The sequence below is a fragment of the Cupressus sempervirens genome, chromosome 2 (assembly GCF_028749045.1).
Source record: "Cupressus sempervirens isolate cs-2001-9-10 chromosome 2, ASM2874904v1, whole genome shotgun sequence".
In the NCBI taxonomy this organism is placed as follows: domain Eukaryota; kingdom Viridiplantae; phylum Streptophyta; class Pinopsida; order Cupressales; family Cupressaceae; genus Cupressus; species Cupressus sempervirens.
The window spans coordinates 248863894-248880318 of record NC_143119.1 but is presented as its reverse complement, the minus strand read 5'-3'; positions in this window follow the sequence as shown (position 1 = coordinate 248880318).

Below are 16425 nucleotides of genomic sequence, written 5' to 3'. Positions count from 1 at the left end.
CTAGGGGATAAAACCGCTTCTTAAGAGCATTAACAAACTTTTCCCAAGTTAAACTGACTCTATCATGCAGTGAAACTTCTTCCTTAGTCCTACTCTCCCACCAGGTTAAAGCTATACCTCCTAACCGAAGAGTAGTTAATTGAATCCTATCAACATTATCTAATAGGTTCTAGACTCTGCAATAGACTTCAACTTGTTGAATCCAATCATCCAATTTTTTAGCATCAAGTTCACCACAATACTTAGGCAAGTCAAATTTTACATCCAGTTTGATCTTAGGCTTATACCCACTCTTGAAAGGATTAGAAGAAGTAGAATGAGGAGAAGATGGAGAAGAAGGAGAAGAGGGAGAAGATGATGAAGATGAGGATGGAGGTTCAGCAGGGTCACTACCACCTCCTACTCCTTTGGCTTTGTCATCTTTTAATGAGGATTTTGCTTCCTCCTTCTTCTTAGCCTTATTTTCCTTTCTCAATTGTCATTCGTGTCTCTCTTAGAGAAGAATGTCCGCCTTAGCCTTCATCTCGAGGAACAGTCTTCGAAATTATTGCTCACTAATCTCATTGGGAACCTCCATTCCAGAAACAGACATCTTTGGAAATGTTCTTTGCTTCCCGATCTTAGGATTGAATTCTTCAAGATTGCCTTTGCCTTTTTGAACCATGGATCTTGTTAGGATTCAAGAAAACAACTGCAATAATAGTCAACTGGGCTCTGATACCACTTGATCTGATGGACAGATCTAGACTAATTACAGTATTGAATGCTTAAATAAAATCAAATTAGCAGAAGTATTAATACATTTATACATAAATTAAGCATCAAAACTCAAAAAAAAAACTTGAGGAGAAATAAACAAAATTGAGAGAGAGAAGAAGATAGAAAGTGCAAACAAAGTTTGATTTCAGAGTTCGCCACAAAAGTGACTATGTCTCCGGGTCGGCTCCAATAGAGTACGACCGATCTGATTAATCTTCAAAAATCAATTACAAATATGCACCAAAAAAGACCATTTCTTCTAGCACTTCGATAGCATAACAATACTCTGAAGTACGAAAATGGCTCCAAAAAATCTCCTAGAAAAATCTCCCTATTCTTTTTTAAAAAACTTCACCAAGAGCAATTTCTCTCAAGTCTCCCTTAATTTCTGTTGCCTCCAAATGACATCCTACCCCCCTTTTTATACAAAATAATTTCCTTAAGTTGGCTCAAAACCAATTAATTTAATAATAGGGAATAAAACAAAACACCCCCCCTCGAAAATATCCTTTGCCATTTTTACATTTTGGCATTTATACAATTTTGGTGGTTAAATAATTAACCAAAAAGGCTATTTTAAGGTGGGTACGGCATTTGGTTATAGGTTAAATAAAACATTTTCTATCAACATTTTAACTTGCATAAGTGGCGTGTTGGCACATACTTATTTTAGAATCCGCAGGGTCGGGGTTTCAAACCCCATGGGCAGCTATTTAAAAAGTCTTTGGCAGCATGCATGGTTGAAATAAAAAGTTTGAAATATGTATTTTGAATACTCCACGTGGCCTAATGGCAAAGTCTTATTTTGGTAGAAGGGTGGTTGGGAGTTCGACCCCCACCAACCCAAGTCCTCCATCCACTTGCAAATGATGTGTAAATGCCACCATGATGTCATGATTATGTCATCAGAATTCAAAATGATGTTTTTTACCTCCAAAATTCAAATTGCCATAACTTTTACATATGAAGTCCATTTTTGACGAAATGAATGCCATCAAAAAGCTTGTGACGAGATCTTTGATTTGAAACCCATTTTTGACCACTTTTGAGGTGGTTTGATTTTGCCCCTTATCTAGCCCTCTAGTCTACATGTTGACCAAAACTTTGACCGAGCGTAACTTGCACAAATGGACTCCTTTTTGCTCCGTTCAAGTTGCGTTGGAATCAGGATGCTGAGATTTTTTTGATGGTGCAAAAATCTAAAGATTTGAAGACACTTCAATTTTCACTAAAATTATCCACCAGATCATATGGTGCAATGTTATTATTATCTATTAACCAAAAAAATCTACGAACTATAAACTCACCTTCCTTTCCTGGACCCATTGTAGTGTTACACCACTAGATGATGGATTTTGCATCTGTTAATGTTGCTCCATCTTTGTACTTTATTTATTCATGAGCTAAGGCTCTTTTGATGCATGCACCTTCACCATCGCACTCTCCCTTTCCATGACCAGCCTCTATGAAATTCCACATATATTAAATTTTAGACAACCTATGCATCCTGCTCAACCAATAGAACATCCATGCATTCTTGAATTAAGATGCACAATTAACTAACCAAATAATGTGCTAGTAATATGGTAAACCCTTGTTAGCCAAATTTCCATAAAATAGTTGAAAACAACCATGTACAAACTCCATAAAATGTGATCGATCATTGATGATGTAAAAATGGTACTCCCTCAATATCTTGCTATCATCCTCTATACTTGTAGGTGAATGCATGAATGTTATGTGAACAAATATGGAAACCTATTGAGAAGCATAATACTTTTCTTGTACCTCATTTTATGGTTGTAGTGTGTAGATCTCTACGAAGTCTACAACCAAAAAAATGGTATCTAGTGGAAATGCATCCTTGCACAACTTGAACTATGAATCCAGTCATCAAGCTCTATGTGGTATGCCTTGCATACTCGTAAATAATCTTTTCATGAAATATCTTCATGAACTCATAGACTAGAATCTTTTCAATGACTAAATCACATCTTTTACCTTGTTTCTCATCTTTTAGAGCATATGGCACTTTCTTATATTATCCATAATCTACTATTTCATTTCCAATTTCATGTGTACTATCTATATGTTCACAAGTTGATAAAAGTTGCACAAAACCACAAAATAAGCATGTACCATCCAAGTATGATATCTTGTAAAATTGTTGATCATCCCCTATTTCACATAAAATGTTGGATATGAATTCCCTTGAAGATCTAAGTGGCTCATTCATGTCAAAATTCTGCAAAACAAACTTAGAATACAAAATACACATGTATGCCTAAAATCATCAAAATGGTTAGAAAATTTAATATGTCTCCTACAACAACAAGTTGTGCATGTGTGATTTATATTCACATAAATATTTGACTTATTCAAATTTGTGGATACATACTAATAATTTTTGTAAAAAATTGTGTCTAATTTGAGTCCAAAAATGTTTTTCATGTGGATTGTGATTTCAACTACCAATCCTCCTTCTTACAACATCTCTTTGATTAGGGAAAACACACATGTTATTTGTCCAAAAATCTTCAATCAATGATTTCAAAGCTTCACTAATTTCTTTATCCTTTCATGGTAGTCTACCGTTAAATGTGTATAACTCATTTTTTCTTAGATTTTCCACTCTCGCATGCCTTACCATGTCTCTCCTTAGAGTACCTCTACTGATTTTCAATGTTTTTCTTATCTTTCTCATGATTCAAGCTTTCTTCATTTGCATACTTAATATTTTTGATGTAAGTACATGTCTTGTGATATTACAACGTTTGGTGTATGATTTAGAACTAACTTTGTCATATGCACTCATTATATTCTTTACAATGATTTTTTCATTTGAATCATCCATCGTTCTTAGCCCAAGAATCCTCATGATGGGCCTAAATTTCAAATTTCTCATTATTTCAACAAATAATTGGCATTGACCTATAATATTTAATTCTTCAAAGAATAATTTCCACATATGATTAACTTTTCTTTGACAAGTATGCTTGCTAATCTTGTTAGGCATTGATTTGAAAATGTTAGTATCAATATATTTTGGTCTTCTAAAATGAATTCTAGAAGGTTTTATAATCTCTTTAATTCTGTCAACATTTTGAACATCAACATAAGGTTGAGTGTTTTGTGTACCTTGAACCAAAGATGATGTACCTTGTTCATAAGATGCTAAAGATGAAATATCACATACTTGATATGTTGATGTTGTGCCTTCAACATGACATGATGGAGTGTGTGCATCGTTAGATGTAAAAACTAGCATCTCTTCAACATGAGATGATGATATGACTCCAACATTGGAAGATGGTGTAGCTTCACAATTCAATTGTCTTCTTGAGCATAAGATTCTCATCCATTCTCTTTATCTTTCCAATTATTCCTCTTTGTTTCTTTGTATTGGTGGTTTTTGTTCCTCTTCAAAAGAAAAATCTTCATTATTGCATTGCAATTTTATTTTTTCATATTATAGTTTCATTTTATCTCTTTTAATTGCCAAATCTCTCTCCCTCTCTTTCATTATTTGAGTTTTTGGTTTCTTTGTTGTCATGATGATGATTTCTAAATGTCAAATTACTCAAACATCTAAATTACTTTCAATTTTTAAATAACAAATCATTCAAATACATATACAAATTAAAATTATTTCAATGAATAAACAATATATATATAAGAAAACTTGTCAATTTCTAACCATTTCTAAATAACAATTCATTCAGGCATACAAATTTCAATAAATTCACTATATATTAAACAACTTGTCAAATTATAATGAAATTTGTCTCTATAGTAACAAAAAATATTTAAAAAGGACTAAACTAACCTTTTCTATAGAAATAATGTTCAAAAAGCCTTCAAATAGTGTATCCAATCATTGAATTTGGAGTTTGCTAGCTTCCAATAGCATGAAAATTGTGTTTTTTGTCAGAATAACAGAACAGACAATAGACAAAAAAAGATAATATGGGTCAGTAGGGACCCAAGCTTTCCTTATAACCATTTTTTGGGGTTTTCATATAGTGCGTATGTACTATAAAGTGTGCACGCACTATAGTACACATGCACTATGTGAAAAATATTTCTCTCCCTATCGCACCCTCTCCCATCCCCTACTCTCTCTCTCCCTCCCTCCCCCCCTCCCCCACACACTCTCTCTATCCCCTATCCCACCCTATCTCATCCCCTACTCTCTCACTATTTCTCCCCCTATCTCTCACTATCCCACCCCCCTCTCTCTTTCTCTCTCCCACCCTCTCCCATCCCCAACTCTCTCTCTCTCTCTCCTATCTCACCCTCTCCCATCCCCTACTCTACTCTCTCTCTCTCTCTCTCTCTCTCTCTCTCCCCCTCTCCCTCTCCCTCTCTCCCACCCCACCTATCCCACCCTCTCCCATCTCCTACTCTCTCTCTCCCACCCTCTCCCATTCTATACTCCCTCCTCTCTCCCTCTCCCACCTCCTATTCTCTCATCCCCTAATATCTCTCTCTCTCCCACCCTCTCCCATCCTATACTCCCTCCCTCTCTCCCTCTCCCACCTCCTATTCTCTCATCCCCTAATCTCTCTCTCTCTCTCCCTCTATACCACCCTCTCCCATATACTACTCTCTCTCTCTCCCTCTCTCCCTCTTTCCCACTCTCTCACATCCCCTAGTCTCTCTATCTCTCTCCCCCTATCCCACCCTCTCCCATCCTCTCTCCCTCTCTCTCTCCCCCACCTCCACTCTCCCATGCCCTACTCCCCTATCCCCTACTCTCTCTCTCTCTCTCTCTCTCTCTCTCTCTCACACACACACACACACACACACACACACAAACACACCCTCTCCCATCCCTTACTCTCTCTTGTTACAAATAGATAATAAGAAATCCTTAGGTGGATCTACATCAGGAAGTGCTTTGAATGCACAAAGCAGAGGTAGAACAACTGAAAGAGTAAGAGATTTTAGAAATTGTGGGAAATCAAGAAGAAATTCAAAGGGGAGGAGATCTCAATCAAGAGGACCAAATGACTACTAGTACTATGGTAAAATAGGGCATAAGAGGAAAGACTACTAGACTCAAAAGAAAAATGAAGGAGAAAAGAAAGATGGAGATAAGGAGGAAAATGTGGAAAGTAACAAATCTAAAGAGGATTATTTTCTTCTATCTTTAAAAAGTGTTGATGATTTATGGGTTTTACATTTGGTGCTTCATTTCACATCTCATATAGGTTATTTCATTAATTACATCCAAGGGGATTTTGGACTTGTATATTTGGGGGATAATGAACACTATCAGATTGTTGGAAAGGGAAAAGTTAAGATTAAGTTGTAGAATGGGAATCATTGGCTACTACATGAGGTAAGACATGTTCCAAGGCTAAGTAGGAATTTAATTTCAGCAAGGCAACTCAGTGATGAGGGTTGTGTAGTTACTTTTAATGATAAAAATTGGAAGGTTTCAAAAGATTCACTTGTAGTAGCAAAAGGTGTGAAAGTAGGCACATTATATCTTTGTAAAGGTCATATTGTTCCCTGCTACTTTAATTGGTTCAAAGAAAAATGAATGTTCAAGAATAGTTGTTGCAGTTGAGCAAGGAGAACAAATAGCTACTATAGATTCTGATATAGCACTATGGCACCATGAACTTGGGCACATTAGTGAGAAGGTATAAAAGTACTTCATTCAAAGAAAGTTTTACTAGGTTTGAAATGTGTTAATATGAATTTTTTTGAAAGTTGTGTATATGTAAAACAAAAGAGAAGAAGTTTTGTGAAGACTAGGAAGGAAAATAAAAGGGAGAAATTAGAGCTTGTGCATACAGATGTGTGGGGACCAGCTCAGGTATCTTCCCTTGGTGTCTCTCATTATTATGTTACATTTATTGATGGTGTAACTATAAAAGTATGGATTTATTTTCTTAGACATCAATCTCATGTATTTCAAACTTTTAAGAAATGGAAATACTTGGTTGAAAATAAGACTAGTAAGAAATTAAAATGTCCCGGATCTAATAATGATGGTGAGTATTGTAATCATGAATTTGAAGATTATTGCTCCACTAATGGTATTCATAAATAGAAAATTGTTCCAAGGACTCCACAGGAAAATGGAGTGGCTAAACACATGAACAGGACCATAATGGAGTGTACAAGGAGCATGAAGTTTCATGTTGGGTTGCCCTTATACATTTGGGCAGAGGTTGTCAATGCCATTGTATATTTGATTAATAGAGGTCCCTCTACTCTTTTGAGTTGTGGTATTCTAGAGAAAGCATGGATTGGTAAGAAGGTGAGTTATTCTTTTCTCTAAACCTTCAATTGTGAAGCATTTGCTCACATAGATTCTAAAAATAGAACCAAGCTGGAAGCTAAGTCAAAGAAATGTGTATTTTTTGCATATGGTATTAATGAATTTGGCTATAGGCTTTACGATTTTGAAAATCATAAAATTTTAAGGAGCAGGGATGTCATATTCAATGAAAAAGTGTTGTACAAATATCTGTTGCAACAATATGAGAAGAAAGAAGATGATTATGTAGTGTTGGATGATACTCCAAAAGATGAAATTCCAACAATTCCTCATGATGTGCAACAACCACAACAACAATTACCACACACAGTAGTGAATGTTAGATGGTCAACAAGGCTCATTAAGCCTCTAGAAAGATTTTCTCCCTCTTTGTATTCTATTTTACTTACTAATGCTGGTGAACCTAAATGTTATGATGAAACACTGCAGGTGGATACTAAGATTCAATGGGAGTCTACAATGAAAGATGAAATGGACTCTTTGTTGAAGAATAAGACATGGGATTTATGCAAGTTACCTATAGGTAAAAGGGTTTTATAGAATAAGTGGATTTATAGGTTGAAAGAAGAGGATGGAGGTAAGAAAAGATCTAAAGTCAGGTTAATTGTAAAAGGATTTGCATAGAAAAAAGGCATTGATTTAGATGAGATATTCTCTCCTATTGTTAAAATGAATTCTATTCGCACTATTTTAAGTATTGTGCCTACTGAAGATTTGCATTTGGAGCAAGTTGATGTTAAAATAGTCTTCCTTCATGGTGATTTGGATGAAGAGATATATATGGCTTAGCCATAGGGTTTTGAGGTCAAAGATAAGGAGAGCTTAGTGTGTAGATTGAAGAAAAGTTTATATGGCTTGAAGTAAGCACATCGACAATGGTATCTAAAATTTGATAGTTTTATACATGAGCATGGATATAGTAGGTTTCATTTAGATCATTGTGTTTATTTTAAGAGGTTGGATGATGATAGCTACATTATTTTATGTTTATATGTTCATGATATGCTTGCAGCTGGGTCTAACATGGATCACTTTAAGGGGCTAAAATGCCAATTAGCACATGAATTTTCTATTAAGGATTTGGGGACAGCAAAAAAAATCCTTGGTATGAAGATTTTCAAAGATAGGAAGAATAGGAAATTGATGCTATCTTAGGATGAATATGTTGAGAAGGTTTTGCAACATTTCTCTATGGAGAATGCTAAAGCTGTCAGCACACCTTTACCTAGTCATTTGAAATTGACTAAGGAGATGTATCCAAAGATACAAAAAGAGGAGGATAAGGTGTCCAAGGTTCCCTATTCTTTAGCTGTAGCAAGCTTGATGTATGCTATGGTATGTACAAGACCATATATTGCACAAGTAGTGGGAGTTGTTAGAAGGCATATGAGTCATCCAGCAATTGAGAATTGGAATGCAATAAAATGGATTCTTAGATATTTGAGAGGAACATCCAGTAAGTGTTTACACTTTGGAGGCTCTACTACTGACTTACAGGGCTATGTTGACTCAAATTTGGTAGGAGTTGTTGATACCATGAAGAGTACTATAGTTTATGTATTTACTGTTGGTGGAGTAGACATGAGCTAGGTTTCTAAGTTACAGAAGGTTAATGCTTTATCCACTACAGAGGTAGCCAAGGAGATGATATGGCTTCATTTCTTCTTGGAATAATTGGGACACCCTCAGAGCGATAATTATTTGTTTACAGATAGCCAGAGTTTCATTCATCTTGCAAAGAATTTAGCTTTGCATTCAACACAAAACATATTCAGTTCTGGTACCATTTCATTCAATCAGTTTTGGATGATGGATAGTTAAAGTTGGACAAGATATATATAGATGATAATCTAGCATATATGTTTACAAAGGTAGTGCCAAGGGAGAAGTTGAATTCCTCTTTAGCTTCGGTTGGTCTTCTAGACTAAACATAAGAAAAGAATAGTAGAGTCCCATGTGGTTTGATCTAGTGGGAGTCCCATGTGGTTGTGGTATTGCTATAGGATCAGTCTCTAAGTGGGAGATTATTGTCTAGTGTGAAGTCTAATTAGTCCCTAAGTGGGAGATTATTAGTTTGTGGTAAACAAATTTTGGGCTACTATCCACCAATGGCATAAATTTTTTGGCTATTATTTGCTAATTAGCTATGGTTTATATTCACCAATTTACGGTTAACATGTTGTAACTAGTTTTAACCCTAAAGTGAAAAAAATGCTTGTATAAAAGGGCTCAGGGTTAGGTATCATCTTATAAGGTGTGATGTGAAAATTTCTTCTTGCGGTGATATTGAATTATAGATTGTAATTATGTTATAATTAATGGATTATATTAATATTGGAATTTTTGTTTGGTGGATGTAGCCTAAGGTTTGGGTGAACCACGTTAAATCTTGGTGTCTTGTGTTCTTTTCTATGTGATCTATTATTTTTTGATATTGTTTATATTTGCACATAATTTTTATTTCTATCCATGGTTTAATCCTAACATAAATAACTTATGGATTGATATCCCTTAGTCGGTTGATCATAACCTAGTAATTATTTTGTAACCAAAATAATTCCTAAGGTCATAAAATCCAATTCTCTGCTATGCTCTATTATGCACTATTAAATACCTATAATGGTATTTTAACCATATCTTGTGTTGTACTATCCATATGCACTTGCACACTGATACACATCATCATAATACGATCATGAAGCTTCCCTCAACTATGCATGAGCTAACTCTTAATGATTCATCCATACATTTAAGATTTGTTCTCTATGCTATTGTAAACTATCTAACACTGAGACAATTTTCTAACTCTAAATGAATAAATGAAATGTTGAATGTATGTTTCCATTAATGAAAACCACTAAGACATCTATTTGACAATATTTCCAACAATCTCCCCTTTTGGCATTGACAGAAACATTTGGGAACATTGGCTAAGTCCCAAAATAATGTCATACATAAAAAAAGTACCTACAAAATTACATTCAAAACATAACAATTTTATTCATGTTTAAATGGATCATTACATCCCTTATCACTCCTTTACATTGATACATAAGTACACTTCCTCTTCCAATAGCTTACATACACAATATTACTCCCTCTTTGTGTTTACTCTTTTATACTTACATATTACAAATATGCAATTTTCCTTACATAATACTCTTCCCCTTTGACATCAATGACAAAGGTGCAAAAATTTGTATACAAAATTTGGTGTATTTATGTTGATCAACCTGTTAATCTAGAAAAATAATCTGCATAAGAAACCTTTAATCTTGCTATCTCTTTCTTCCAGTTGTCCTTTACTATCTCTGAGATACTAAGTAGTGTGTAAAGTGCATAGGATGCAACTTCAACTACACTCAAATCATTATAAGAAAACTTTTCATAAGGAGCCCTAGCTATAAGACATTCCTCAAGTTGCTATTGCAAAATGATGACTTTAGATGACAAAATTTCTCTAAGACTAGAGAATCTTTTGGTTGCTCTCTCTTTATCAGATTCCAAGTCTATAGTCATACCATGTATCTTCTCCACTTTTGCTCCATGGTCTTAAATACTATATTCTTGGAGTTGTAGCTTGAAAATGAGTGTTTCAAGTTCACGAATCTTTCCTTTTATTTGACTCTTAAAGTCTACAAGATACTTGTATTACTGTGCACATTGTCCATACAATATTTTCCCTTCATCAATATGATTTCTCAATCCCTTGATGTTTCCATCAAGTAGCTTTAGATCGTTGTGCACATTGGTGCATATTATGTTGAATAGTGTTACATAATGTGTTACCTATTCTTTCATTGAGGCTACTTCTTCTAAAGTTGTGAATTCCTTATCAAAGGTTTACACCAACTCTATGGCTTTTGAGTGCAAATCTATAATAGTTTTAGTTGTAGTAACTGTATTCTACATTCTATCCAAAACTTTAGTTAATGTCTTCTCCAAAGACTTTACTGATTTGTTCTTTTCAAACAACTTACTCAATGTTCTCATCAAGCCTTTTAGATCTTCATCATCTGGTGTCACTACTACTTGTGTTGATGGACTTTTTGCTGGTGTTGCAACAAATACAGTTGCTAGGGCTACATAAGGTATGTTAACCTCATGTTGGAATACCACTTTTCCTATTTCTGACTCAACATGTTTCAAATTAGGCAAGAATGATGATTCTTGCATCACAATCTTCCATTTTTTCTTAACTTCAGATTCTTCACTAAACTTCTTCCTTCACTCTTCCTTTGTCTTCTTTCTTTCCTCTTCCTCTTTCCTTTTCTTTTCCTCCTCTTCCTTCTTCTTCTTCTCTTCTTCTTCATCATCAAACTAGAGTAGGTTGTAATATTGCCAACAATAGGTGCTTCATATCCTACAAAAGGATTCTCCTTGGTATCTATAGTTATGCATGTATTATCCACTTGCATGGAATTAGTACCCATAATAATGTGATGTGGTGAGGGTTCCTATTGTGTTTCCTTTGCTTCTTGCTCTTCCTTGGAAGGTGTATGTACTTGCATATATATTAGGATCTCAAGTTTAGACTGCACACTCACCTTAGGCACTAAGGTCATATATTTTAGAATTGTCTCCTCAATTTCTTTCTTAACATCCTCATAATTTCCTCCCATCAAAAAAATATTTCTTCTTTTTTTCCTCAAAAAGCTATCAATACCCTTTAAAATTCTATTTGATTCCTTCTTAGAGTTAGCATCACAAAGTTTATCTATCATAGTTATCCTCATATTCATATCTTCCTTTGATAATCTCATTTTCCTATTTACAAGCCTATTATACAGATCCTCTGGTATCTTATTTTGTATATTCTCAAACCTTTTTTTCCTCAAAACATGTTCCTTACAATGGCATTTTCTAACTACCTTATATTCATATTACTATATGAATCATAATATCTATTCAACTATACAAACTTCTTGTCATTAATTATTTGCATGTTAAGGTTTTCTACCTTTGGCTTCCATGCTTTCTTTCCAACTATTATTCTTCCCTCTTGTGCATTCTGGACTACTAGTCTATCTTGTGTTTCATCCATTAATTCCTTAGAATCATTGACCTTCATTATTCTTCTTCTCTTTCTAGGTCTATTGGTGGTCTACTTGACCCTGTTCTTAGTTGCTGATGTAGGTTCATTCTTCACCTTTACTAATCTCTCTGATTTCCTTTGTGTAATAGATGATTCAACCTCTGGCTAACTTCTAGGTTGATCACTCCTTCTCCTAACTGATTGCACTGGTACAACTGGTGCATATGGTGCAATAGGGGCTTGTCCACAAGGTTGTGTAATTGTCACACCCTCTTAAGGTCCTACAACTGCAATGGGAGTTGTAATCAATACTTTGGTTATCCCACTGGCCTTCATCTCCAATGTAATACCTTTAATCTCATCAAACTCCTTCTGCGTCATGCCAAATTCCTTAAGGATGGAATCTATCTCTCTCTCTACCTTTTTCTTGCTTTCTTTTCTATATAATTCATAATGAACTATTATCATCTTCTCTTCATATGTTCCCCATCTAGGGCACTTTGTGTCCTTCTTAGATTCAAGAATAATCTATGCATATCCTTCTATGAGCTTTGTGCTCATCTCATATCCCATAGGCTCTATAAATTTAACTCTAGGAATTAGTACTTCCATGCAGGTGTTGTCAATTTCCACCATGAAGCATATTTCTTCATTGTATTTCTCTACCCTAGAAGGAGGTATCCTATACCTTTGTTTCATCTTAGATAGGAATTTCTTCATCATTCTATCGATGTCATCATCTTTGACATTTTATGGCTTAGACCTATAGCATTGAGTCACCAACTTCATTGTGCACTTGCTACTATCCCAACTTATCAATCTAGGAAACTTTCTTGTAGCATAAAAGAATATATGACTCAACAAGAACTCAAATCTGATTACTGCATTCTTATTCTTCTTCAACCTTGCAATGTTATCCAAAAATTGCATTCTAATAATCTCAAATAAGTTAACGTTTCTTGCTTGCATAGCCATTACATAAGCTGCATGCAAAAATCTAGCTGGTACTAAGTTAACCCTTGATCCATGGTTCAACTTGTACCCTAATATCTTGGTTAGCAATTCAACTTCTCTATATCCTGAATGGAGTCTAGCTTCATGTTTCTTCCATTAGACTTTGTATTTAGATTTCTCTCAACTATCTTCTTGACATTCTTCCCATTAATAGGATTGCAACCTTCATCACTCAATCATGTGACCTTGTGAATTAGGTCATTGTCAATAACAATCTTCTCATCTCCTAGCTAAAAGATATCATCATGTACCCTACTCAAAATTATTTGGGTCCAATCATGATTGTTGAAATCTATATAAAATGTATGCTTCACTAGATTCAAATTCTCTAGGTGTGCATACTGAAACTTTAGGGGTAAGTCACTATTACACATCTTTTTGAAATCCTTATGAATTTCTTCATCATCTATGCTCTCAATCTTGCAATGGATGTAACTTCTGATATCCTTGACATATAACACATTTTTTGGAACTTGCAAAAATGCACCTAAAGGATCATCCAATAAAGAAATAAATAGATGTTTCTTAAACTCATAACATTGTCTTTCACTTACATCATACACATTCTGACTTTCCATTTGAACTATAACTAGAAATATTGAAAAAAACTAGATTCAAGCTTGGCAAATATACCTCAAAAACATGATTTAGGGCTTCTGCAACTTTTTTCTCTTCAAACTTCACTTCACATTTCAATTCATTGTCAAATCACTCTTCAATTCACTCAAGACACTTTGCATGAACAAATGGCACATACAATCTTGCTTGTGATCCATATATCATTTCAAATCACATTGCACATTAAATGTCTATCAACCATAGATTCAAATACTATCTCTATATACTAGTAAGCTTGATTTATCAATTCCTCCTTCCTATGATCATATCAAGACTTGCACACTTGACCATAGCTTTTTCTCTATGTCCTTAACCTCCTATTAATTGTTTAACTTCCAACTCTCTCTCTAACATTAGTTTTGACCAACTGATGCTCTACTACTACTAGAGTTACTTAATTCATATAGGATGAGTCACAAACAATCTGTGACTTCAATGTCCTATCAGGTGCATCAAAAAATTATTCCTCCAAAACTATATAAGAGCTTTTTGGATCTTTAGCTATCACAAATGTTTCTTTGAATTCATCAACATGTTCCTTAATTGCTTCCTTCTAACTATTGTCATTGTCATTAACATTCCTTCTATCATTTATGTTGCTTCTTTTATTCAAATTTCTATTAATGTCCATTATGTCCATTCTGCAATATCTTGATTAGTCTCTAAAGTTCTTACATAACTAACATACAGGTGGATTTCTCCTTAGATTAGTTCTACTCTGATTCTTAGGTGTTGTACAATTCCTTGCAATGTGTCCAAGATTGTTACACTTGTAACACATGAATTGGTTCTTCTCTCCATCATTGGACATGTTGTATGATCTTCCTCTTTAGTTACCTATAGGGTTAGTATTCCTACACATTCTACTATTTGCATTATTAGTATCAAATGTAGGTTTCTTACATTCTATTGCCCTATTTCCATAACCATGACAATTATAACAATAAAAATTAGTAATGGGTTTAAAAAGCTTATCTATGCAATCTCTTTTCATGTGTCCAACCTCATTACATATGAAGGATCTACCTCTAAACTCATGTGTTAGTTCCTTGAGTGGTTCATCTTGCTTAGGTTTATCAACTTGCTCTGTTTTCTTAGGTTCAATCTATTTTTCTGATAAATCAATTAACTCAACTTCCTTTGATACTTTAGTAGATGTACTTGATTCTACCTTACTCAAATTAGATTCCTTAGGGGATTTAATAACTAGATCTAGTTCTCTTCTGATTTCAACTTTCTTGGTTGATTTGTCTCCAATTAGATATCCAAGTCTTATCTTGTCATAAGAAGGTCTCTAATGAAATATCTATTGATCTATCTTTTCCCTACTGGAATAAAGTTTCTCTAACTATTTCTTAGCTTGTGTAAATTCTCCTTTCACAATAATGTTGTACTTCTATAACTCATCATGTTTAATCTTAATAGTATCTAATTCAGATGTAACTTGACTTAACTAAGATCTAAGATCTACATTCTCAGATTTTAGTTCTAGTTCATTCTTGCTACCATTTCTCTTAAGACTTAACTTAAGTTCAATGATTTTTAGTTCATGTTTCAAAATCTCATTTTTCTTTTGAAGATATCCTACTTCATCATTATCACTAGTCCACACAAATGATTCTTTGCTACATTCTAAATCATCAACCTTGTCTTTTAACTTGCCAATAAAAATTTTTGCATCTTCATAGCTATCTTCCAGGTTATCTTTTTCTTCGGTAAGAAGGGAAATCTGCTTAAGAGCTTCTTCAAGGTTTTTCTTCAATTGTTCCATATCTTCAAGGATCTTATTTAAGTTGTTAAACTTCTTCAAAGTAACTGTGCTCTAATACTAATTGTTAGAAATAGATAATACTGAGAGGCGGGGGTGAATCAATATTCTACAAACTTTTGCCCACAACTGAATATTGTTAATTTCTTTATAGCTTGCATATGACAGTAAACCAACAATGTTGAATAGTAAATATAACCATGCACATAGATAACTCATAACACCAGTATTTGTTAGCTAGGGAAACCCTAGCAAAGGGAAAACCCCTGTGGGGATGATACTCACTAGATGATTCACTAAACAATGGGATCATGTTAGGGATATTGATCCTGTTAGGAGTCTATGAAGTACATATAGTGTCTCAAGTACCTGTTAGGAGACTAGACCTTGTTAGAAGCCTCAATCCTGTTAGGAGTCTATGAAGTACATATAGTATCTTAAGTACCTGTTAGGAGACTAGGCCTTGTTAGAAGCCTCAACCCTATTAGGAGTTGCTTCAACCCTATTAGGATTTGGTAGAACAAATATAATGTATGCAAGAAGAGCCCATTTCCCTAACATGCAATAATATAATTCAGTTCTTCACAAGAATAGACATACATACAATACTTGTTGTCTATTGCACTTCGCACTTGTTTTGATCAGACCTTAGAGTTCATATCACATAAGGCTTGCAATTCATTCAAGCTCTCTCTATACAATAGTTTGCATCATATAACACTTTTTTTCTATCATAGATAGCACACTTATCTTTGTAACGTAAGATCTTTACTTATACCTTGCATGATTACAAAACTATGCTCAGTCAACCTTCATGTGTTCACATGCTTGACATAATATAAATAACTTACGGATTAATATCCACATAGTCAGCTCATCATAACTTAGTAATTATTTCATAACAAAAATAATTCCTAAGGCCATATAATCCAATTC